The sequence below is a fragment of the Passer domesticus genome, chromosome 2 (assembly GCF_036417665.1).
Source record: "Passer domesticus isolate bPasDom1 chromosome 2, bPasDom1.hap1, whole genome shotgun sequence".
Taxonomy (NCBI): Eukaryota; Metazoa; Chordata; class Aves; order Passeriformes; family Passeridae; genus Passer; species Passer domesticus.
The window spans coordinates 83897049-83921881 of record NC_087475.1 but is presented as its reverse complement, the minus strand read 5'-3'; the positions used below and the strand labels follow the sequence as shown (position 1 = coordinate 83921881).

At 39.7% G+C, this 24833-nt stretch overlaps 1 protein-coding gene across 11 annotated transcripts in view; it reads left to right on the top strand.

The window, feature by feature from the left end:
• DLG2 (discs large MAGUK scaffold protein 2) overlaps window positions 1–24833 on the top strand; it is a 979322-nt gene that overhangs the window by 282620 nt on the left and 671869 nt on the right. The window contains exon 1 of one of the 11 annotated variants that reach the window (XM_064409620.1): window positions 26–44. The exons of the other annotated variants lie outside the window; for them this stretch is intronic. The gene's annotated coding sequence lies outside the window, so the exon portion shown is untranslated. Of the gene's footprint in view, window positions 1–25; window positions 45–24833 lie in introns of those variants that run through there. 11 annotated transcript variants of the gene reach the window in all.

The window sequence follows — 24833 nt, the reverse complement described above, 5'->3', positions numbered from 1 at the left end:
ATTGGTGATTTTTCTGAAAGGCGGACATTGTCTTCAATAAAAAGGTAAATGGTGGGAGGTGAGAGAATTGCTCTGAACCTTAGATAGAGTAACTAGTGTGCATTCCCTCTCCAAATGTGAAGCCATGAGCAAGGGGACAGGAATCTGTGAGCATTTTCCCATGAATATCTGTACTCCATGTCTTTATGGAAAGCTGAAACACTCTCTAGAGAATTATTTTCCTTTTAAAAATGTAGAGGGTGGAAGTGGTGTACAACACACAATTATCTCAATTTTTTTCTCTCCTAGAGTAATTTCTTCAAAAATAATCTGCTGTGTATCCTTCTGTGTCAGCATATGAATCATTATCTTTCAGCTAAAGAGGTTTTCTCTGCTTGACAGACAGAACAAAACATCTTGAACCAAGTGTCTGCTTACCTCTGGGGAAGGATTTGGGGCTTGTTGTATGAACTGTGAATGTGTTACTGAGCAGTGTGTATCTGGAACGCCTTCAGCTGGCTTACGGGGCATGTCTAAGCCTTGGAGAAGACAGAGGGGGATTTAGGTTGCTTTCCACAGTAGGATTACCAGTTGGTCAAGCTTGTGTACCCACATCTATCAAACAGCAAAATTGAATTCCTTTAATGGATTTGATTATTTAATTGAGTTTTATTTAGAAAAAGTTAAGCGGTCCTTTTGGTTAAGTAAACTGTAAAGAAGGTTTTGAAGTTTATGGAATTGCAATAGAAAAGTTTGTATGGTAAATTATGACTCTGAATTGTCCAGTATGATAATATGTTAATAATGAGAGTCCCAAGGCCTTGCACATTGAGTTAAAGAGAAATCAGCCTGTTGGCAAAGTCATGATTTCATAGGACAATGCTCTATTTGCAAATACATATTGTTTCCCTCTTTTGCTTTCCTGGTCTTTTGTGCTGTCTCTTTTTCTCCTGGGCTCTACCCTTTTCTGAGATTGTACTGCTTTTCATTAGAAAAAAGACTGAAATTAATGGTTTTCATAAACATGGACACAGACAGGTTGAAGTAATATGAATTTACTTTTAGAGATGAGTTTCTTGACAGTCTAGAGATGACATTGGAGATGGTGGAATGCAATCTCTGTATCATAATATTGCTTAAGAGTACTGTTTAATATGTTGGGAGCTTGGATGAGCAGCACAGAAGCTACAGCGTTACTGGAGGAGAAGCTGGGGAAGGGCATCACTGTTTAAGCTGTGTGTCCAACTTGTGTGAGTGCCAGCAGAGACAACTTACTCTGAGGATTTGCTGTCCATCTGTCTCATTGCTTAATGAGGAGATGCTGAAAATGAAACTGAGACACAGAGATGTGTTTTTTTAAATGGAATTTTGCCAGTTTGTTATCTTTTACCTTTAACATGGCGGTGAAAAAGGCCCAGCTACCTTGCAAATCATTTGCACATGTTCCTCAGATTCCTCTCTTATCCAGTGACCAGGATGAGGATGTCTGTGCAGTTTTTCTTCCTTCACAAGTTTCATATTCCTCTTTTTCCCCTCCTCAGGGCTCTGTTAATCCTGGCTGCACAAGCACTTGCAGGAGTTGGCTCCATTCAATCTTAAATGCTGGCCATTGATTGCAGACTGGACTTTTCAGTCCTATCCTTGCTGTTTCTTAATTTAATGTCAGGCCACCAAGGGGCTGCTGGTGAGTGAGAACATTAAACAGAACCCTGCTCATAAGACACTGTGACAGCCTTGCCTGCAGAGATAAATTGCTTATCCCCAAGCCAACAAAACAGTCCCACCAGGGGCATTTGGGAACTGCATTTCAGACTTTCAGCTCACGTTAGGTCTGGGGCTGTGGTTAAACGGCCCTGTTGTCAGGACTTCCCAAGGAAGGTCTTGCCCTGGATATGTGTACATGTATTAAGTGTTGAGAAGTGCGAGGATGGAATCGGAAGAAACATCTGTCAGTATTGCACCAGAGCCCTCAGACTCACTCTCAGCTGTAAGCAAACAGAAAGACATTAATATTTTTATGTGAGCTTAAATTTATAGGTGTGTGTCATTCTCTCTCTTCCCACGGGGAACAGACAGACAGTGAAAAAGATACACAGGAAGGTCTGGTTGCCTCCTCAACAATTAGGTACTAGTGCAGTGTGCTAGTGGGTGAAATATATGCTTTTTCTGACTAGAGTCAAATGACTTTGGCAAATATGAGGCTGTAGGAGCTAATTTTCTGCTGCACTTTACCTTTCATAAGTTTTTCCCAGCACTGAGTGCTAAACCTTAATGGTGAATGTAAAGCCACTTGGCCTTCCCTCTATTCTGGTATAAATAGTTACACCTGATGTAAGGCAACAAAGAAGTAAGACTGCTGATTCTGTTGTAAATCTAAGAATAACAGCCTGTTCAAGGCATGCTATGACTCATGTTCAATGAAAGTGATGCTGGTTACGAAGTAATTTGGAGCTAAATTTTATTTTATACCTGCACTTTAGGAAATGTGATAAAATTGCCAGTGATGAAGTGGAATCAAAAGGCGCAATGAAAACCTTATCAAAAGCTTTCATAATCTTCTGTTTCCCTTGGTTTTAGATTGCTTCTTTAAAAAGAATAAGATGACAGACTGGGCATGTTTTAGCATTAAAGAACTTGCACACTTTTCCAGACCAGAGTGCTGATGTCAGTCTTTCATTTGTTTCTCCAGCAGGACATAGATGATGTTTCACGACAACAAGTGTGGATGTCACCTCCATAGGTTCTGTTTTGCTTTCTTATATGTGTGCTTTCTTATAGATATTTTCTTTGAGAGCTTTTGTTTAAAAAACTCTGTTTAAAGTTCTCAGTATTAGTTTGTTTAAGGCAACTGGCTTCATTAACTGCAGTTGAGCCTGAAGTTCAGGGACACCCCAGGTTTTGCTGTTGACTGTTTTTATTAAACCTGCCTTGTTTCCATCAGATTGTATCAGTCCTGCATAGCACAGCTTTCTGAGGGAGTGCTTAATAGCTGTTTTAATGACATATCAATCAATGCCATACACTACAACTCTGAAACTTAAAAAAGTAGGTTATTCTTGTAGTCCATGATTTTAACCCTTAGGACTTCAGATTGGTGTAATGTAGCTCGTTCCCACATTGCTGCCTACTCATGCAGCTGGGTATCCCTTACTGCCAGTTCCAGCTGTATTTCCATCACCTGCATCTACACCCTTAGCATCACGTTTTAGGAGAGCTGCTGAAAGAAAACCTATTGCAAGAGAGAGCAATGCTTCTCAATTCCATTTCCAGCCTAAACAGCTCTATAATTTCATTTGCAGCTCAGATTCCTGAATTGTTGACTGATATTCAGGTTCTGAAAGAATTTATTTAGATGATCTGAAATTTTGGTGCATCAATATTTTGCAATCTACTACATTGATGATATCACAGTTTGGTGAGCTGATGTTTTTTGGAGTGAGTTTTTGTAAATACTGACAGTGAAAAAAACCCCTCTCTGCATTCTCTCTTACAGCAATCCTCTAATTCTGCCCTCTATTGACATATTCCTGCTTCTTGTCTCCCACTATATCTCTTGATCAGGATGTTGGTGTTCCTCTTGTTCAGTCTCTTTGTGATGTCTTCTTAATGTAAGTATTTGTACTCCAATTAGCTGCTTCATGTTCATCCTCATTTGCTGCTGTCTATAGGTTATCACTTTGTTCCAAACCATCCATATCTGCAATGTTTCACTGGGGAGGAGAGACATGACTGTGTTTTCATCTTGTATTCTACTTCTGTGGTCATAGCTTTGGGACTGCTTGATTGTTTCTGTATTGTGTTCATATCTGAGTTTTGAGACTACCTTAAAAAATATAGTTTATATCTGCTGTTTTCTTCACTTGGATGCAGGCTTCAAGTATTCCGACTTGGCAGGATCTGGGAATCTTTGACTCCAGAAGAGTGTTAGCTGTGGAAGTCAAAGTTCTAGTGTGTCTGTTCAGTTGGGTCTTAGTTGTTTTGGTGTCAGAGAAGTCTGACAATAACAGTTTTCTGCTTTCTTAGTTAATTCCTTTAGATTGGTTGTTTGAGACTAATTCTCTCTGAGATCATTTGCAAGGGTAGCCTTTAAGCCAGTGGACTGAAAAATCTGTTTTTTTTAAGCTGCTGCTGAATTTTTAGTTTAGGCCAGACTTCTGTCTTTTAAAACATACTTAGCTGAAAGTCATCTTACACTTACCTCCTTCTTATGCTTTTTACCTTTCACTACCTTTTTGTAGCAGTGGTAGCTATCGAGATTTCAGATTGCAACACCTTGTTCTGAGACCATTTCCTGTAGTTCTTTTGGTCTAAATAGCATTCATAGTGAGACAAATATTCATTTATATATCAAACATTAAATGTATATATATGTATATAAATTTATAAAAATGTAAATATTAGACATAAGTGTCAAATATTTAATTCATATTACAGCAATGAATACATCTTCTTAGAAATCCAAATTTTACATTTGAGACTTAGGATGTAGTGAAGATTAAAGGTCCATATTAATTTTCTATGAATTTACTGACACTGCAAATCAGTGCAATTTGTTGCTGATATTCACATACAACTGTGCACTGCTCACATAATAGTAGAGAAAATAGGGATGTAAGGAGACAATTAGAGAAGTGGACTGGATTCACTTTTTCTTTCGGTAAAGTCCTTGGAAGCTCATAAAAATTGCACCAGTGCCTTGAGTTTAAATGTACGCAAAGTTTGATCCACTCTGGTGAATTACCGGCATTCCTTTGAATATATATATTAGTTCTTCATAAGTGAGTTCAGCACTGATATAGCAGGGGTAGGTGGGGAATGGCTGCTCAGCCACAAGGCCACTTGAGATGTAGCAGTGTGTAGGGCAGGCCTCTTGCTTCTTGTCCTCTTCCTCCTAGTAAATGTGCTTTGAATTTGTCTAGACTGATTTCAGCATGCTTGAATGAACATGCCCGAGGTTGTGAAGGCATTTGTTTTTGTGCATAGAAGTCCTAGAGAATTCAGTGAGATCCCAGTGCTGCCTGTGACTCATCTCATCTAGAGAGGGGTTCACCCTTTCATTTATATCTTTCTCAGCCTACCCAGATCTGCTTACATCTCCCTTTGTATCTGAATTCAGAAAGAGAGAGAGAACAGGCATAACATCATGTCCCCTGTGGTGCTTGCAAATTTATGCCTCTCTGATAAATTGCAATTGTTAGGGAGAATGATCAGGGAATGGAGTAGATCTCCTGGAGACACTCCCTCCCGCACCAAGAGAAGGACAAAGAAATCCTTTCTGCTATCTGATAAGAAAAAATTGAGGCACTACAGAATGAAATTAATTTAGTGAAATGATGAGGTTGCAATAATGATATCCTGGCATCACTTTGCAGTTTATCCATCATGGTGCAATATCCCTGCGTGATAACTGAGGAGCAGTGACATAAAATCAACAAACACTGTGAGGTAGTACAAGGATGTTTTAATGTAATTGTGTAGTGATACCATCTCTGTCCATAGAAATGGTCCCTCTTCCAGCAGCTGTGGCAAGTTTAAAAAATCAGGCAGTACATTTGAATTAGAAGAGATAAACAAAATCAATCAATGTGTGTTTTATAGCTGTACATTTACTACAGATGGTAACTAGTTTTACTTCTAAACAGAAAACTGCACATGTAATAGGCTCAACATACTCAGCACCTATTGGCATCAGCTACAGTAGGTTGATTGTAGGAATTTGCAATGGATCTCAGTGGAGCAATGTAAATGAGTAATGTTGCCATTACAATATACATTCCTATATAGATTTTAATTTCCACATGAGTTCTGTTTGTTTCTGAGGGGAACTGTATTGACACAGTATTTTGTCCTTGTAAAATCCACAGTGTCTGCAATAACAATAGCCCAGTGTATTGCACTTCAAATATGATTATAGACAATTCATTTCTCCAGACCAGAAGAACATAAAAATTTACAAGTCAGAACTGTTGTGCCCTTTTCCCTTGAATTTGCTGTGTACTTTGATACCAATTCTTGAAATATATCAGCAAATGTAAAACCGTTTCTATGACACCAAAAGAGTATTATAGTGAAAATTTATATGAAGAATAAAATTCAAGCACTGAACAGTGAAATGTAAAAAGTAACCAAGATGACGTATGTTCTTTCCAGCCTATACAATTCAAGTCTATTCAATAAATGCTTAGGCTGAACTCAGTCACTCTACCTCCGCTTTCATATCCTGCCTTGAAGTCTGTGCTAAGCATCTACTTACACAAGCACACATCTGTGTGTTAAACAGTGTGTACACAGTCACACTCATACATCCCCTGTAGCCCTGAGCTCATGTCCAGCCCCCCTCCCAGTTCTGGAGCTAAACCAGCTCTCCTCGCTGCTAGTTTGTTGACTAGTAGTCAAAGTAGAGCATGAATAATTGTAACAAAGTTTGATACTGAATGGTAAGTCCTTTCAAACCTCCAGGGATAAATAAAGGGATAAAGGAAATATCTGTTTCAAAGACACAGAACGGTAGCTTTAGCTTCCCTGAAGTCAGAACAAGCAACTACTTGAACCAAGAATAGAAGCCTGGGGTTCACGACTCCAATGCTGAGTCTAAATTATCCTAAGTAATACGAGCTTGTGGGAGTCATTAATCACTTGCTTTTCTTTCCCTTCACTTTAGAGTCCTAGAATATCTGAAAATAAAATAAAAGTTATATTCAGAAGGATAATGGATTAAATTGGAGTTGCATGACAATTAAAGAACTGCAAATAAGATTTTGTGTTGCAACAGTGTTTCATGAACTGTGAAAAATCAGGGAAGTATGGAGAGATAGCTGAAAGGAGACATAGTATTTTTAGGGGCGTAGTAGTAAAGAAAGCACATAGGAAAGTGAATTTTATAAACCATATAAGTGAAAACTATTGTTGAGGAAGTAATTTTTAGGAATAATGACCTTGTGTTGGTCATCGTTGGCATGGTTGGTTCAATTTTGAAAACTTGGTCATGCCCAGCAGATCTGCCAGGATTGCCATGTGCATTCCACCTTTATCTTGCAGGTGTTTCCTGAATTTTTTCCTAAATTTTGTTTGCTGTTGCTCATCTTTGAATTTCCGTTATGTAAAGATGGTTGATTTTCTATCTCAAGAAAAAGTAGACAGTCACTGGCTAGCTGCCTTTTCATTATAATTTATGTGAATCTGAGTTTACACTGGGTGTAATCACTGATGAATATTCATGCAATCTAGTATCTTTGAGGAATTGTTATCCTGTTTAATCATGCTTTAAAGCTTGTGATCCTCTTTCCGTTTGATAATGCTTCTTACCATATTTCCTGTTGCGAAGAGACTGAGCTACTCAAAGATGCTGAGCTTAGGTGGTGATTTGGGACATGGTACAGAAGTGGGATGTGTTTTCATCTTTTTGAGAGCTGAGGCCAATAAGATGCCTGGCGTTGTCTCTGGGAAGCTGGTAACATCAAATACTTCCTGATGTTGGGAAAGCAAAATAAGCAGTGTATCATGATTTTTCTCTGCTATTAGAGGGCAAGTTTCATTCACTTTCAAGGCAATGTCACCTTCAGCAGCCACTTTGCTTGTCACTCAGATCACTCCCTAATGCAAGAGTCCAGCCGTTCTCCAATTCCAAGAATTAATCTTTTTGTGCAGGGGGAATTTAGCAAACAGTACTGAAAGAGCTTGCACCAAATTGTGTCTGGCTTAGCCTCCTTGTGCTGAATACACAAAAAAGACCTCTGTGCCCCTTCCCTCCAATTGGTAATGGAGCTAATTGCAGTCCCTGGTTGCAGCCTCTGGAGGTTTCTACACCTGTGTGCACACAGTGCTGCTAAGGCAAACCAGAGATGGGGTTTTCATTTTACAGACCTGAACATGATGATGAAATATTTGTACTTGGGTATAGACTATCTACACTGTGGTAAGACTGGCACCTGTTGCACTTCCTAGGACAAAATACAGTATATACTAATAAAGTAAATGTATTTTCTATTCAATTATATTAATATATTCTATAATATTATGGATAACCAGAAGCAAGCACATCATCCTAAGAATTTTCAGCTTTTTTTTCATGTCTTCTGAATTAATGTTTTTTTTCTTGTTCCTATAGGGATTCTGTAGCATTTGTGTTCTATGGGATTTTTTTCTGTCAGCTTCTTAGAGGGCTCAGATCCGGAACATGGCTCTTATATGGGCAATTATAGATTACTTGAAGACACTTGTTTTTTGTTGCCCTGGGAATATTGCAAACATAGATACAAAAACACAGTCCTAACTTCACCTAACTGATCTCTACAGTTCAGTATCTTGAGGAAAAAAATTCCTGATGCCACCTGGTTGTATTGTGATGGTTCCCTTGTGCAGTCTTCATTCCTGCAGTGCCTGGTTACACACAGGCACTTTTTCTGCACATATATCATAACACTTGTTTTTTCTGCTATGAGATATACCATTGATGTGTACAAACAAAACAATTCTCTTTCAATTTGTCCTTCCAAGAGCAGCTGTGCACAGCTGTGTACTGCATGAATATTTCTTAAAACTTAAAACTGCAGATCATTTTTAAATCAGTCAGTCTTTTTGTGTTGATATTTAATCAATGACCATTTGCAGAAGGATTAGTGCAGTGTATTTATTCCCCAGGCTCTCCAAGTGTCCAGACATGGTATTTTTCATGTCACAGGAACACTGTGAGGGTCGTGTGGGATAGCATGGCAGTGCTGCTGGGAGTGGAACAGGAGGGGGCACGTACATCCAGCTCCAGCCCTCCTTCGGGTACATTCCATTCTGTTGGTAAACAGAAACAAACTTCTTCCACTTGTGCTTCTGTTATTTTGAGTTTTGGTTAAAACTGGAGTTTCTAGTGTGCCAGAAATACACTTTATATAATGATTTCCCTTTCAGACTCCTTAAAGGAGCTAGAGTAGTTTTTTCTCAGAAAAAACTCCAACTCTCATGCTTTCCTAAATTAGTAAAAAAAAAAAAGAAAATTTTAATGTATTTTTAAGCAGCAATATTTTTGAGGGTTAAGAAAATGTTATTGCCATCACAATTAACACTTACATGTATTTATCTGTTATCTCAGTTTTTTTTTGGATCATCTTTGCTTCATAGCTATCTGTTAAAGGAGTCTGGAAAGGTTGATGACAGTGATGTATATAGGATGTTTAGAAGACTAATTTTTTTCCCCCTCTCCTTTACAAGCTATTTGAATCTTCTGAACATATTAAGGCTAGATCCTAGCTCTTTGCCCAACTTTTTCTATTCATCCATTAAGCTCTTGACAAGATGCCTGAGTCCATCTGTCCCACAGTAATTTAGGAGCCACAAAGGCACCTCCGTTTTCAAATGAACTAGAGAAGTAGTAGCTTTAAATGTAAGAACATGCTTCTCTGGAGTAAAAGATTGGCATTCACCTCTACTGAAAGATGTTCTGGCTGTCTTTATGTAGTATGGAATACTCATTACATTACTGAGGTGTACAAAGAATTGAGACTTGGGTGCTGGCCAGACAAGAAAAAAGTTGCTGTCAGTTCTATTTCAAAATCATTTTGCTTGATACAAAATCTATAGAATTGATGATGCCAAATATTGATCTCTTTTCCTCCTGTATTTTCATCTGTGCCTTCTCCTATTGCATTTAAACTTTTTTTAAGCAGATAAAAAATTTGGAACCAAATTTATCTGAATAATTAGAGATTTTATTCTTTTTCCCCTATGCAGTAATTGCCTGAGAAAGTGAATAATTAGTTCAACTGATCACAGGACACAGAGCCCGCAGTTCCTGAGTCCCGGCTCAATTGTCAGACACTTGCCTTGGGAAGTCATGTAAATTCTTTGCTTGCAGTGGAAAACTGTACTTGCTAATTTCTCAGGAGTCTCTCACTAATGTTAGCTAATGTTAGAAGATGATGGGGAAGATCTATCCTGTTCTGCATATGGATGTACCCTAAGGCCAGATTCATTAGGTCCTTTTCAAGATCCTGGGTTTCATAGCCATTTCTTAGCCTCTCCATTTCTGGCCATGATCTCTCTTGATCAGACACTGAGGTTTTTCCTCTCTCAAGCCTGGGAAATCCTATTTCTGCTTCTTGATGTTGTGTTCTGACAGAATTCTTCCATCTCAGTGTCTAGGGAGACTGCATATAAGTTCTCTTTCTGAGCTAGGATTTTCTTTTTCTACCCCCTTACCCTGCTTTCCCCAGGAGTTTCTTCCTCCACTTCCCTCAAAGACCTAGGATGCCTGGTCTCCACAGATACTACTTTTCTAGTAATTCCTAAGATATCCTTCTTTCTTCCAGCTATTTCTCCAGTCTTTTTCCTCATTCCTATGAAACCAATTCTCAAGTATGTTCTTTCCTCCATTTCAATGACCCAGCATCCCTTCACACATGCAACTCATTGGTGTTATCAAAGGACTCGTTTAACTTTACATGAGTAGCTTTGGCCTAGAGACTGACAGACAACATGACCACTGTCCTTCAACCATTGTTCTTCAGTGCACTTGTGAAGCAATAGCTGCATCATAACATCACTGTGCTAAACATTATGCACCTAGTTCCTTAACTAGGGCATCACAATTCTCAGCATGTGCTGCTTTTCTAGTCCCAGGATATGGACTGGAGCCAGCTTATTTTATTATTAATAACATCAATAGCTACAAACTTTTCGAGTTTTCTCTGACTAAATATGTGCATAACTGGGTCTCATTTTTACAAAATCAAAGCAAGTTCCCTTCCCTTTTTGTTGAAAAATGTATCTGTAGTCCTTTAAGTAGTGGGCTTCCTTTATACTGCCATACAATGTCTCTCAAGCTGGTCTACCTTAGCTTTCCTAATGTTCCATAAAATAAGGCAAAACTTCCAGTAGCTGTTCACAAAATACCAGTTTTTTCAACACCCCTTTTGCCTACAGTTCTAACTTGCATTTTTCTGAGTTTTCTTTCTAGATAGAAACTTACCCATTGTGTTGTCATGGATTTCCTGTCATGTCCTGTCCAGGTACTAAAGTTGGAATCTTCACTTGCCGTGCTACATATACATGCCAGCTTGGGGGTAATGGATGCCTTCTTACCATTGCAATCATTTTCCTTCTTGTCCTATCTCTTGTGATGGGATAGGTCTCCAGATCCTGTAGCTATGAGGGACGTACTGATTCTTCATATGGAAGGGATCTACAGAGAAAGCAATGGTTTCAGAGCAAAGGTGTCCTTGTCCATCCTTCCCAGTGCCACATCTTTCCTTACTTCACAAAGCTACACTTTTGTATCAGAGATTTCTCCACACCTCTTATTCAGTCATTCAGTCTCAAATAAGTATAAATTCCTAACACCTTTGAGTCAGGCACATTGTAGGAACGCTTTGCCACATCTGAACAAAGGTCTTGATAGAGGGTCATTTATGGTTTCTGATGACTTTCTCTCTAAAAATGATCCCCTTGAGTAATTTCCATTTCTTTGAAGAATTTCCCTTCCCTTCCCTTCCCTTCCCTTCCCTTCCCTTCCCTTCCCTTCCCTTCCCTTCCCTTCCCTTCCCTTCCCTTCCCTTCCCTTCCCTTCCCTTCCCTTCCCTTCCCTTCCCTTCCCTTCCCTTCCCTTCCCTTCCCTTCCCTTCCCTTCCCTTCCCTTCCCTTCCCTTCCCTTCCCTTCCCTTCCCTTCCCTTCCCTTCCCTTCCCTTCCCTTCCCTTCCCTTCCCTTCCCTTCCCTTCCCTTCCCTTCCCTCTTCTTTACTTCAACACATGCAAGAAATAAGTGGACATACAAAAATAAGTGGCTTTGAAGAGCCACTGTGAAGCAAGCTTTGCAAGAAAGTGAGTGCCTTAGAGTAAATTAGGTCTGGATAACAAATTTCTGTGACTCCTAGATCTTTGTTCAGAGCTACAGAGAATACTTTGAATACAGACCTTTTCCTGGCATGCTTAGTTCTTTTACTGTTTTCACTTTCACAGAGGAGTACTAGTACTCAGTCTAGCTGATTTCAAAAGAAAGTTTTTGATATTTCTCTCTTACATAAGCTTTGTTGTGGATAAGATTGCCCCCATGTTATTAAAAACCTGCAGGGTAAAGTAATTCTCACAGTAATACAAGTAACCTTTGACTACAGTCTTGACTTCCCTGGCCTCTCACAAGTATAACAGAGCAAAAAGTAAATCTGCACAATGTTAGATGTGGTTCTTTTGCTGAAACATGCTTTTTCAGAGACTCTAATAATGACTGATTCTATGTTACAGAGGAATATGCATTCATTAATTACTATCTAAAAGAAAAATCTGGACAATTAAATATATGCAGCCACTCATAAAAATCCTATAAAGGCAAAATATTTGAAACACACATTTGTCTATCTTCCATCAGCAGAGGCTCACAGACATACAGATGGTCTACAGTAGGTCTGATCCTTCCTAGAAGCATCAGAGTCACTGTGCACACTTTAATGCCCAATACATCCTTACCTGCTTCTGTCCAGAGACTTCCAACCACACTACTCTGACTGGATGCATTTGTTCAGCAGCAGTTGCCCACGATGTACATGAAGAATACATATTTATCAGAATTTTTTACATGAGGTGGCAATTTTGTTTTGCAATAGACTTTGCAAGTAGGTGCCCAGTTGTGCATTTGCACCTGCCAACTTCTGGTTTCTACCAGCATGATGTAGCCATGTGGGAAGAGAAAAAAGGAAGCAAATACTTAGTGCAGGTAAAAAGGATTGAATTCTCAGTAATTTCTTTCTTGAAAGATTTCAGAGAATATTATCTCTTTTGTAAGTATTCCAGTAGCAGTTGAGTTTGAAAATAAATAAACTTCTCCTGCAGAGAACAGAGTATCCCAAGGGCTAGGGTGGATAATGCCCAAGAATAGCATGGCTAGAATAGAATAGAATAGAATAGAATAGAATAGAATAGAATAGAATAGAATAGAATAGAATAGAATATTTCAGTTGGAAGGGACCTACAAGGACTATCTTGTCCAGCTGCCTGACAGCAGTTCAGCACTGACCATATAAAAGCATCTTATTGAGGGCATTGTGCAAGTTCCTTTCTAATACTTTCAGATAAGGCTTAGGCATTGATCTTCTCTCTAGAAAGCCTGTTCCAGTGTTTGACAATGCTCTCAGTAAAGAAATGCTTCCTTATGACTAGTCTGAACCTTCCCTGGTGCAGCTCTGAACTATGTCCACATGTTCTATCGCTGGATCCCAGGGAGAAGAGGGCAGCACCTCCCTCTCCTCTTTCCCTTCTGAGGGAGTTGTAGGGAGCAATGAGACTTGTTCATATGTCCTGGGGCAAGACTGGATGGAACGGAAAATGTGTTCCAGTAAGTACGGTCTGACTTTACTCTTCAAATGACTGACTTATTTGTATGGTTTAGTTTTCTTTTACATTAGAAAACACAGCCTTTTAAAATGACATGTTCATTTATGCCAACTTTTAGGCAGAAGAGTACTGTCAGGAAGAGATTTTCACCTCTCAAACTAAATTCCGACATCTTTAACACTTCAAACCTCCTAGGTTTTTTCCTAGTTGAAGAAGGGATGAAGAAAACTCTGCATTGCTGTTTTCACCCTGGCAATAATACAAGGTTTTTCTTAAATTTTCTGTGCAGATGGCTGTCAGATTTATTGGGTCACTTACTTGCTACCATATCATCAGTTCAGGTGTCAGAACTCTTTGAGAAAGGAAAGGCGTGCACTGTTAAAAGCTGTCATGGAAGTTTCTCAGCAATGATAGTTTGTCTTATGCTCTGCTGCCTGCTGCTGCTGCAGACCCCTTTTTACCACACAGATCCTGGTACTCCTTGGGGGGGGGCACAGCATGGCAGCCTGGTGGCATTTGACTCGATGTGAGAGGTTTAGAAGTCATCACTTCCATGGGAATGACCCTATGTCAGGAAGCAGGATCTGGAGCATTGCAGCTTTTCTGGAGAATCCCTGCATCTGCTGCCTGGTCACCCTGGAGGGGAAGGAGAGAAATAGAAAACAGATTAGCCTGTGTTATGAGACTGAATCCTTTTATTGATTGCCTTTAAGGGATGCTTTTCATGGCACAATTAGCCAGAACTTTGGATGTAAATCCTATTTTAGACATTTTTAAGCCTGACTTAGCAGTAAAGCACACACTTGCTCTCAGCATTCAGGCCAGATTACTGGAGCAGTCTCCAGCCCATCCTCTTCTGCTGATGCACCAAGTCCTCCCATGACTGATGTGCTTCTCTAGAAATGTCTTCCCTCCCAGCACAGAAAGTGATCTTGAACATACATAAGCCAGTGAAACGCTCTGGGTTTGCTGTGGAAATGCTACTTTTGGACTAATTAAGTGGTCAAGATACATGTTGTGTGTAACCCACTAAATGCTTTGAACATGAGACTGGATTGTTGACCCTTAAGAATCCTCAGTGAGTACCAAGACACAGCTCTGTAAGGAGAAGCAAAACATTTCCATGAAGGGGAATGAGTAGGCTTGGAACCTCTCTCTGTGAGAAATGTGCTAAGAGTGGGACAGGCTCCCAGGCACTCAGGCAGCTGGCACACAGGATCTGTGCTGCGTCCCCTGTTGCTGTATTTCAAGCTGTGATGGGAATTAGGAAGAAAGGCCACTTTAGGCTAGTTTGGGATGGATACAGAGTCCTACATCATGCCTTGTTTCTGGACAAAGCTTAGATAGTTGCTATGTAGTCACTCCTGATTGAACCTCACATAACATTAACCTTATTAATATTTAATATTCATATGCAAATCACAGTCAGCCAATTAGTTTTATCTGCAGTTTCAGCAGTTTCATAAGAGGCTTATGCTTAAGTACCTTAATTTGTCTTTCTGAGGAAGGTGAAAGTGTTAAAAGAAGCTTTAATTTGTTGTCTTTCCAGGTTTTGTAGCAATCTGTTGAAAGATGGTCAGAAAAAATGAGTGTATTTTCCATTTATTTCCTGCAAAAACCAGTTGAAATGTTGAAGCAAAGACAAAACTTGCTAGTCTAAGTAGGTGGTCTCACTTCATCGACCTATTTACACACCTTCGCCCCCAAAAGACATTTTGCTTTCTGTGACTTTGAATTAGCTGCAGTCTATATTAGTACATTGGATTATTGTATGTTACTGCATCTAGAGTAACATACAATAATCCAATCAGAAGTTGGCCTCTTACTAATAACTGCTGTAACTTTTTGCTTTAAATCTAATTCAGGCTTTTCCTCATTTGTTGTTCAAGGTTATGATGACAATTTTCTCTCTCATCAGCTCTGGAGCAGATACAGTGCATGATAGCATAGGATAAAGTGTGTAGCAAAATGATACTGTGATCAGACAAGGCAAAAAGTGTGACCATTTGAACCAGAAATTGGGTAGATGATGTAAAATCTAACAACCCAAGAAAGCTGTGTGGTTTAATGTACTTCTCTCTGGTTGAAAGAGTTATTTGACACACAGGACACTTAGCTCCTCTCAATTTGCTAATGATTTCTCAAATGTGTGACACAATGGGAAAATTGGCAGCACTTGTTTTTCAATAGTTCATTGCCATTAGTACCTCGGAGCTGGTCAGAGTGTGTGTGTAATGTGGTTAAAGCACTGCTGAGTACCGCTGAGAGCAGGGGAAGACCACTTATCTGAGCCAGCCAGACGTGTGGAGCTTACAGCTCTAATCGTCGTTCCTGAGCTCGAGCAGTGCTTGGAGCACTTGGTGTTAAAACTGCACCAGCACTTCCCACCTTCCTAATGACCCTCAGCTGCAGTAAGGTTCCTCTGCTCTTACCATCATTTTCTGGCCACCTGAACTTCTCTTTGCCTCTGCTGAGCACGTATTGACTGATAACAGAACAGACACATTTCAGAGCTACCATACCCACCTTCATTCATTTTTAAGGGCAGTAAATGCATTGGTTAAGCAGGAGGTGCTTTTATTTGTTGGGCTGTTTGTCTTTTAACCTCTTCAAAAACACAAGCAAAGCACTGCCAGGCAAGGTGCAGCGTTTTCTCTGCAGACACAGATGTATTGTCCTCATGTATCTCTTCCAGCTGCTGAAGAAGCTTTAGTAAAACATCTCACTGTGGACTGGTTGTGTGTCCTCTCTTCTGAATAAAGACAGCACAGATTCTATGTACTGAGAATTCATACAGAAGACAGTACAGGGGAAAGCACTGTCACTGAAGTACTTGTTTCATAGGAGTAAGTAAATTAATGTCACGACTGGGATAAAAATAATTCATTTTTGCATGCTAACCCATTTCTTAGCAATTTTTGGTATTTCAAGACATTATCAAGTTTCTGGTTTATGCCCTATTATCACCTATAACTTCTCCCTCATCTTTAAGGCATGATGTTATTTTTTAGGATTATACTTGGACTTGCTCGACATATTGTCTGTCCCAGTTAAAATTCAACCTGACATCCCAAATGTAATGAGGTTAGTGGTTTCATTGTAGCCTCAAGTGCACAGTAGTATGCTGCTGCACTTATAATTCTGCTAAATTTGGACTGTAAGGGGGCCCTAGTACTGAGTTACTATGGAAACAGAATTCTTCTTTTCTTTAGAAAGAAATTCCCCCTAGGTTTAGTAGTGTGAAATAAATCCCAATATTAGTGCCCTGTGATGGTTCCTTTCAATAACCTTTTGTGTCTACACTTTCTTAATAAGAGTTTAAAGTTGACTTTTTTTCATTTGTCCACTTAATATTTCATTTGGTCACCGAGTTTTCATGGTATTTTACTGAAGGAAAAAAAAACAACAGTTCTTCCCCCAAAGCTGTTTGGATAGCTATATCTATGAGTGCTAAGGATTCATGAAGGACTTGGCACAGTTGCAGGGCTGATCAGAGCACAGGCAATGCTTCCTCTTCAGTGCCATATGTAGGCATAGGAAGAATCTCTTTCTAGAATGTTATCTCATAATGGCTGGAATGCCTCTTCTCATGGCATCCATCATCTCACCCAGGTCTTAGAAGGAAAGATTTTAAAACAAAACCCAGTTAAAAGACTTGAAAGATAGGAAACTGTAGTGTTTCCCATCCCTGGAAGTCTTCAAGGCCAGGCTGGAGAGAGTCCTGAGTAACTTGATCAAGTGGGTGACATCCCTGCTCATAGTAGACAATCTTTAAGGTGCCTTCCAGCTCAAACCATTCTATGATTCTGGGATTCTGTGATTCTTATGCCTGTGTCTTTCTGTGATTTGATGAATAGAGAACCGTGTCTTACGTGAATTGGGCGTACTTGGACAGGGCAGTGCTTTTTCTAGTAAACATAAGACTATGTTTACTAGAAATATTTTTGGGAGCAGGTTTACGAGGGAATGTGGGAACATCACATGGCAAGAAAGCTGAGTTAAGCATGAATGAAAGGTGCCATGGTACAGAGAGGTACAAGGAGGCAAAATGGGCTGTGTGTAGAAGAAGAAACTGTTAAGAGCATATAGCATGAGAGAGCAGTGGTGAGAGGGGAAGCGACCATGGGAGCAGGACTTGAGAAGAGAGGGAAATTAGTAGTCTTTTGAAGGAGAAGCTCTGAAACTTGATTTAATGTGATGAATAACAGTTCCACTTGGAACTGTAATTATATTTGTAAATGTGCAGTTCTCCAATGGATAGACTCAACAGCTGAGAATCACTCTTCGTTTGCTCTTTTAAAATTGTTACTCTTTTGAACATAACTTTATATTGTAGTATAAATACTTAAATTTTTTTGGTCTTTCAAGTTTATCTCTTGTCCTTATAAAGCTCACTAAAGATGAATATGTTTTTAAAAACTGTTTTGTTTAAGTCGTGAAAAATTGCTGAAGTATTGAAACTCTTTTCATATAGTCCAGCTAGTCTTCAACCACAACTTGTTACTCTTGTCTTGAAGAGGCGGGTTTGTAAGACCATATAAAGAAAAAGAAAGTGAGATAGTTACACACTTACACTCCCTGAACAATTTCTGCTCCTTCCAGTAAATACCAAGCAAATTTAGCATTCTTGTATAATACTTATGTAAGGGATATGTGGCAAAGAATAACAGTACATCCTTGGAAGAATATTAGCATACACATTTTCAGTTTAATTAGTTTAGATTATCTTCCTTTTACATATAATATGGGGCTGTAGATATTATGGCCAGATTCTATGTGCTGCTGAGGGGATTTGCATTGCCCAGAGGTGTCTGGAAGAGTGTTATCATTGTAGAGCATCCTGGGGACAGACAGAAAAGGCAGCTGTACCTGCAGCCAAGGAAGTTGCCTTGGGAGTAGATTCCTATTTGTAGCGGGTCTGTTATGAGGCATGAGAGAAGCACTATATGTTAGAGCAAGGTTCCCTCTTTTTGTTCCTACTCTAATGTATTGTAAAATAGCAATAGTGAGAACCACAGTAGGCACTCTAGTCTCTCAGTGCTTGTCCAAGGCTGAATTCCACACTTGTTGCCTGTGTCATGAGAAATCAGCAGAGGATGGCAATTTCAGCTTCATGCAGAGGATTTCAATTACTTAACTAAATCCCATGTCCAGCTGAGGCATCAGTCCTTACCCTGTTTGAGGACTCTGTTACTAATTTCTCCAAGTATAGATTGACTATCATTGCCTCTTCCAGATTTGGCAAGGAAATGTGTTGTGAAACCCAACTGTTCCACCCTGCCCCAGGACTTGTTGCACAGTTGAATGCAAGTAGAGACATTTGGAGAGGTTTTCAAAGGTGCAATTGGTGCATAGGTTTTTAATTTTTCATTTACTAATGCTAGTGAAAGACACCTTCTTATGCTGTTGGGTTGAATAGGTTTGAACTGGTTTGAATAACAGCAACCATGTCTAGGACTTTGCTGTCTTTCTGACTCCACCTGGAAAATAGTTTTAAACAACAGTTTAGAAGTTTCGAAGAATAGTTTAATAGTTAGAAGAGATTAAACCTATCAAGTGACATGCAGGCAGCTACTGTTCCCTGGCAGTATTGCTGTCACTTCTTTTCTCTTAATGATCAAAGGCAGAGAACTCTGAATTGGGAAGGCTGTACAGTAACCCTGGAGAAAATGATAGATTTAAGAAATTTAATTGCTCTAAAAAATGAAGGTGGTTTTGCTTAAATGGTACACTACAGATAACAGTCTCTCTATGTGGAAGGTCTTTGTTTCATTCTGAAAAAAGGTCAGAAGTATGTTACAGGTTCCCGTGTTGCCAGTTTATCAGAAAATTGCAAAGGAATAAAAGCTTTTATAAACTGATTTAATGTCTTGTGAATTTGCCATTCTAGACATGCTGTCTGAATCCTCCTAATCAAAGTTTTATTAACTAGAAGTTGAAAAAACACTGCAGACATAGATTTGGGGCGGGGAATGGGGTTTTGTTTTATGCAATGACACTGCTGTGGCTGTTTGAAATACCATGTATACTAAATTGACTTTTGAAATGAATTTCAGGGATATTAACTTCCAATAAGTGCATAATTTAATTTTGATTCAAAAGAATATTGATGTCACCAGAAAGTACCTACCAGAAGTGTTATAGCACAATTCTTTTAAGCTGCATGAAGCTTAGCAAAGTGGTTAGAGGGAATCAGTTGGGTGCTCACACATTTCAACACTTAGTCATTTGCAAAACTTCCAGAGACACTAGCATTAGTAGGAATCCAAGTACTTTCTCCACTATGACGGCTTTGTAATACATTTTTTGACAATCCTTGGTGTGTTGAAGAATCAGAGCTTAGCTCTAAAAGATTTTGTGAAACAGAAATCCTTTCCAAAGGGTGTAGATACACCATGAGCAAGAGCAGTGCATGAGTAAGGAATACTGCCAGGCAGAATTCACTCAAAACCAGACTAAAAATCTTTATTGAGGATCCATTTCTATTTCCCTCACTGAAAGAAATAGAACTCTCTACTAAATGCTAGAAGACCATCGTTACTTCAGCAATATACACTTCTTTGTATGGCCAGTTGTTGAGCTGAGGAGATAAGCAAAAGCGATTGTCCCTATAAAAACAGTGTGAGTCACAGCACATGGAGCAGACAGTGACAACTAAAACAACTAGCCAGGCTCCCTAGAATCTGTAAGAACTTTTCTGACTTTCTTAAAGCCAAATAATGAGTAATTTGGTCTCAGTTGCAGGAGGTCTATGTGAGAAGAAAATGCTTTTGAACCCAATACCCAATGATTATTTGGATTAATTACTTAACCCAGTCCAGTGCCTCCACCATATAATCATTCTTTCTGTCTCCACTAAGTATGATTTAGACATGTTTTCCATTATCTGGCTGCAGTTCTTGTTACTTTGTAAATATCAAGATTTGGACTAGACATCCTGAATTCCAGTGTTATGTGCCTAAAACCCTTCAGCATAATGAAGGGATTAGTAATATGTCAGAGTATGGGCTTAATTCCCCACTGCTTTGAGCCAGCTGTGCAAGAACATGTGGAAGAACTGGAAAAGGTTTGTCTTTCTCAGAAACTGCCATGAGGAGGTGTCAGAGTTCAAAGAAAGTTTCAAGCTCTTACTCTAGATGCTCATGACTTGCTGCTACTTTATTCTTTAGCTAATTCAGTTCCATACTAGAATGGGCTGAAAAAAGGAAAACACACCTGTAGATTTCTCGGCTCTCACTCTCTTGTTCCTCTCCCGTGATGCTTAAACCAAGCCCTGTCATCCAGGGCTTTGCTGCTCATATTGCCATAGCACCCAGAGAGCCTTACACAGGCATCAGAAAAGCACAGTACAAGCACAGATCAGAACTCTGTCACAGTGCCAAAGACCTTGCAATTGAGGTGAAAAGCCTAGAAAAACAAAGAGAGCAAGTGGGTAGCTGGGTAACAAAAGGAAACAAGAAGCTGATGCCGGCTAGGCAGAGGAATCAGCATACAAAGAGGCAAAACTGGAAGGTTGGTTTGTTTGTTTTTTTAAGATACAGTGTGGAAAGAAAATTTTTTTGAGCATTTAGGAGCAAAAAAAAAAAAAAAAAAAAAAAAAGATCTAGTTTGCAGATGTCAAGGAAACCTTCTCCCCAGCATTATGTAGAGCATGTGAAAAGGCACAGAAGGATTATCTGGATGTTTAGCACTGGCCGTACAAAGGGAGAATCTCCCTCTGCCACTGAATTAGAGATAATGGCTGAGGACAGCACATGGAGGGTGCTGACAGTGTTGACAAGCCTCTATTAGTTGCAGCAAGGAAGTGGAAGCCCATGCTGGGAGTGTGACAAGAAGGATAATAAAGTCCAATTGATGAGCTGGAAAAAGGATCTTATGACAGCATTTAGAATGGATCTGAACAGGCCAAGTTAGGGTCTGTCATGGTCATGGTCAAAGAGAAGATAGTATTTACGGAGATGATGAAAAATGATCATCAGTATTGATGGCTAGCACAGACTTCACCTTGAAGACCTTGCACATGGAGAGTTTAACAAGACAAGGGCAGGGAAGGAAAAGAGATTTAAGACAGAATGAAGTTTTTCTGAGGCACTCAAAAATCAGTAGCGTATTCAAGAGCAGGATTTAGGAGTGCTGAATTCCAGCACAGAACTCTGCTTGCTGGATCATCCATTGCTCAGGCAACAGCTTATTTTTGTAGCTTTGTGAACTTAGTGTGAACTTTGCATGTTTTTACAATACCATAATTTGCAGGGCTCCAGACTGAGAGCAGATGAGTCACATTGTTTAGGCAGAGAGGAATGTGCCACAGAGCCACTTCTGTAGCACAGAAAATCTCCTTTCCCTGAGGACGAAATCCTCTCTCCTCCCACAAAGCAGCTAGCACGTTTCAGAGCTCCACATCGACTGGCAAGTACATGGCTTATTTTGGCATTTAATTTCAGCATGACTGCTTAAAGATAATAAAAAACATTAAAGCTGTCAATATTTTTGAATGACAAAGACAGAACTGAAACTGTTACTCTCTTTTTCTCTTCCAAGTGACAAACATAATTTGTATTGTGTGTCGAGTGTAACTTACTGCACTACAAGGAGAAACCTTTCCAGCTTGCTTTAGCCATATGCCCGTGCAGACACAGTCTGTGTCTCTATATGTGTCTTTGCAGCACCAGGAGGCTCTAATCCTCAAACAGGATTCTTACACACTCATTATTTTGAAGTGATATTTTGAAAATAAATAGAAGAGGATGACAATTTTAAGAGCTGCTCTAAGCCTCAGTACAGCACAGGAATTCAAGCTGGTGCATTCCTTTCATCTTTTCACATTGCTTCCCTACAGTATTCTCCTTTTAAAGGAAAGTTGGAATTTTCCAAGGAATTCAGCTTTGAAAAATAGGTTTATCTTTGTGTGAGCAGGGGCAGGTCAGTCTCAAAAGCAGAGATGATGGTTCAGTGTGCAATTTCACTCCATCCTTTCTGTCTGGTCAGCTTTTACCCTCCACATCACATGCTGCCCACACCTTCCCGTCTTCAAACCATGCACAGTTTGAAGCACCAAGCAGAACAGATCTGTCATCGTCAGAAACCCAGTCGCTGTGCTCAGCATCTTTCCAAAAAGTTCTCATGCTGTTGTAAAGCATGTGAAACTGCTTCAGTGCTGCAAATTCAATTTCAGAAGATGGAAAAAAAGAAGCAGCATTTCCCTTGTGGGGTAGGGGAAATTGTGGTTAGAGAAGTATACTTTAAGTAGGGACACAGGTCAATGAGGAATACTAAAAAATGGACTCAAGTAAAATACATCTACATCTCGAAAAGGCTTTCTGCCCACCTCTGTTTGCACCATTCCAACAATTTTTTCCATCATGAAACTCCAGGAAGGGATTAAACCAAAGTATGATCAGTAGCCACTTTTGTACCACTTGGTTTTCAGGAGTAGTCCCTGTCTTGTTTTAATTTTTCACTATGGCCATTAACACAGCATCTGTATAATTATTTAGATAACTCCATCCTTTTATGTTTGATTTCTTGCTCCCAGTCCTCCAGTGAGATGAAGTGTTCATTCTGCTATTACAGTTAGAAATCTAATTTCCAAACTGAATGATTCATTGTCAGATAATGCCTTTTTTTCCCCCAAACTTTTACTTTCACTGCAAGTTTCCAATTTGAAACTCTTGTTTGAAGAGTGATTAAAACCATTGTATTCAGACTCTTTTATGAGATCTTGCCAGCAGCATTAGTATTGCTCTATTCTCTAGAACTGTCTTACTGAGTGTTTTATAGGACTAGGATTGCTTTCTCAAGGCTTCATGTTGGAGTTTCACAGTCAGTCTATAATTGACTAATACCCCATTTCCCCTCCTCCTTCATTTTAATCAATCCCTCAGTGACTTATAGAAGACATGCTTTTATTAATCCCTAAAGTCTTGTTTTCCTTTCAGAAAGATGATTTTTAAATTATATTTTACAGTGAAAATTCAATCAAAAATCTGATTGCCATTTTCAAGTGTAATATGAATGTTGAAAGCAGTATGTAGATCAAGTAGCATTGCTTTAACAACAGTCTGATCTGTGAAGGACCACAAATGCCCTGGAAGGATCACCGATTTATTAGGAAAAAAAAGTATACCAAACCCAGCAAATCCCAATTAATTTTATTGATAGCCTTGCCAGTTTATACTTTGCTGAGCTATTATTAAGAAAGGAGGAACATGTTGCCAAAGCCCTGGAATAAAGTAATTTAAACATCTTGTAGAAATCTGCTGGGAATCACACCTACACTTTGCCTTCTCAGGAGCAGCACAAGCGCTGACTGACTGTCAGTGTGTTCCTCAGGTGGCAGAAATCACTTCTCAGGACATGTTTGCATTGAAATGATCTCTCACTGTGACCTGTTGCTGTGCTGTTAGCAGCTCTATCCTTCTGCCAGCAAGGGTTCTGCTGATGAGGGTTTATGTAGGTTTGCATCTTTTGTGCGACACATCCCAGGGATGTAAAGAGCATCTGGATAACTCAGGAACAGGTTGAATGTTATTAATTCCCATGGGCAAATCTTAGAGGATTAAGTGCTGAGTAAACCTGGGAGGGCAGAAGTTCAGTGGAGTGATAGAACAGGAAAAATGGTCCTTCCAGCAGATAATAGCATTTGTGGACACAAATAAATTAGGAGAAACCCGCACTTGACAAAATGTCTGTTTGCAATGAAAGCCAATTTTTGCCTATTTGCAATATTCATCTAAGTTTCTCAAAAGTGATTTAATTTTCAGAGATTCATGAAAAGCATGGGAATGCAGTCTGTATATCTATATATCTACTTAGCAGCAAAGAATACAAAGTAACATGTAAGACTAAGAAGTAGGGGTCTATATGGATGATGGGTTGGGCTCAAAGAGTTACAGTAAATGGATTTACATCAAGCTGGTTGGTGACCAGTCCCCAGTAGGGTTCCCCAGGGCTCAGTTCCGAGTCCAGTGCTCTTTAATGTTTCCATAAATTACCTGAATGTGGGAGTTGAGTGTACATTAAGTAAATTTGCCAGTGGCATGAAATTAGAAGAAGTTTTGAGCTACCTTGAAGTAGAAAGGTCTTACAGAGAGATCTGGATATACCAGAGAACTGGGCAATCCCCAGCCATTTGAAGTCAAGAGCAGCCATGCAGAAAGACATCTGGGCTCTTAGGTTGGTGGCAAGTTGAAATTGAATCAAGTATGCCGTGGCAGCCAAAAGGACCAACTCTGCCCTGGGGGGCATCAGGCCCAGCATTGCCAGCCAAGCAAGGGAGGGGATTGTCCTGCTCTGCTCTTCATTGGGACAGCCTCGCTCCAGTGCTGAGGGCAATTTTGGCAACTACAACATAAGAAGGATGTAAGGCTATTGGAGAGTGTCCTGAGGAGGGTGACCAAGATGGTGAAGTGTCATGAGAGCATGACACGTGAGGAGCAGCTGAGGTCATGGTTTGTTCAGCTTGGAGAATACTAAGGGGTGACCTCATTGCAGTCTACAACATCCATAAGGGTGGCAACAGCAGGGGGAGGAGATGCTGGTC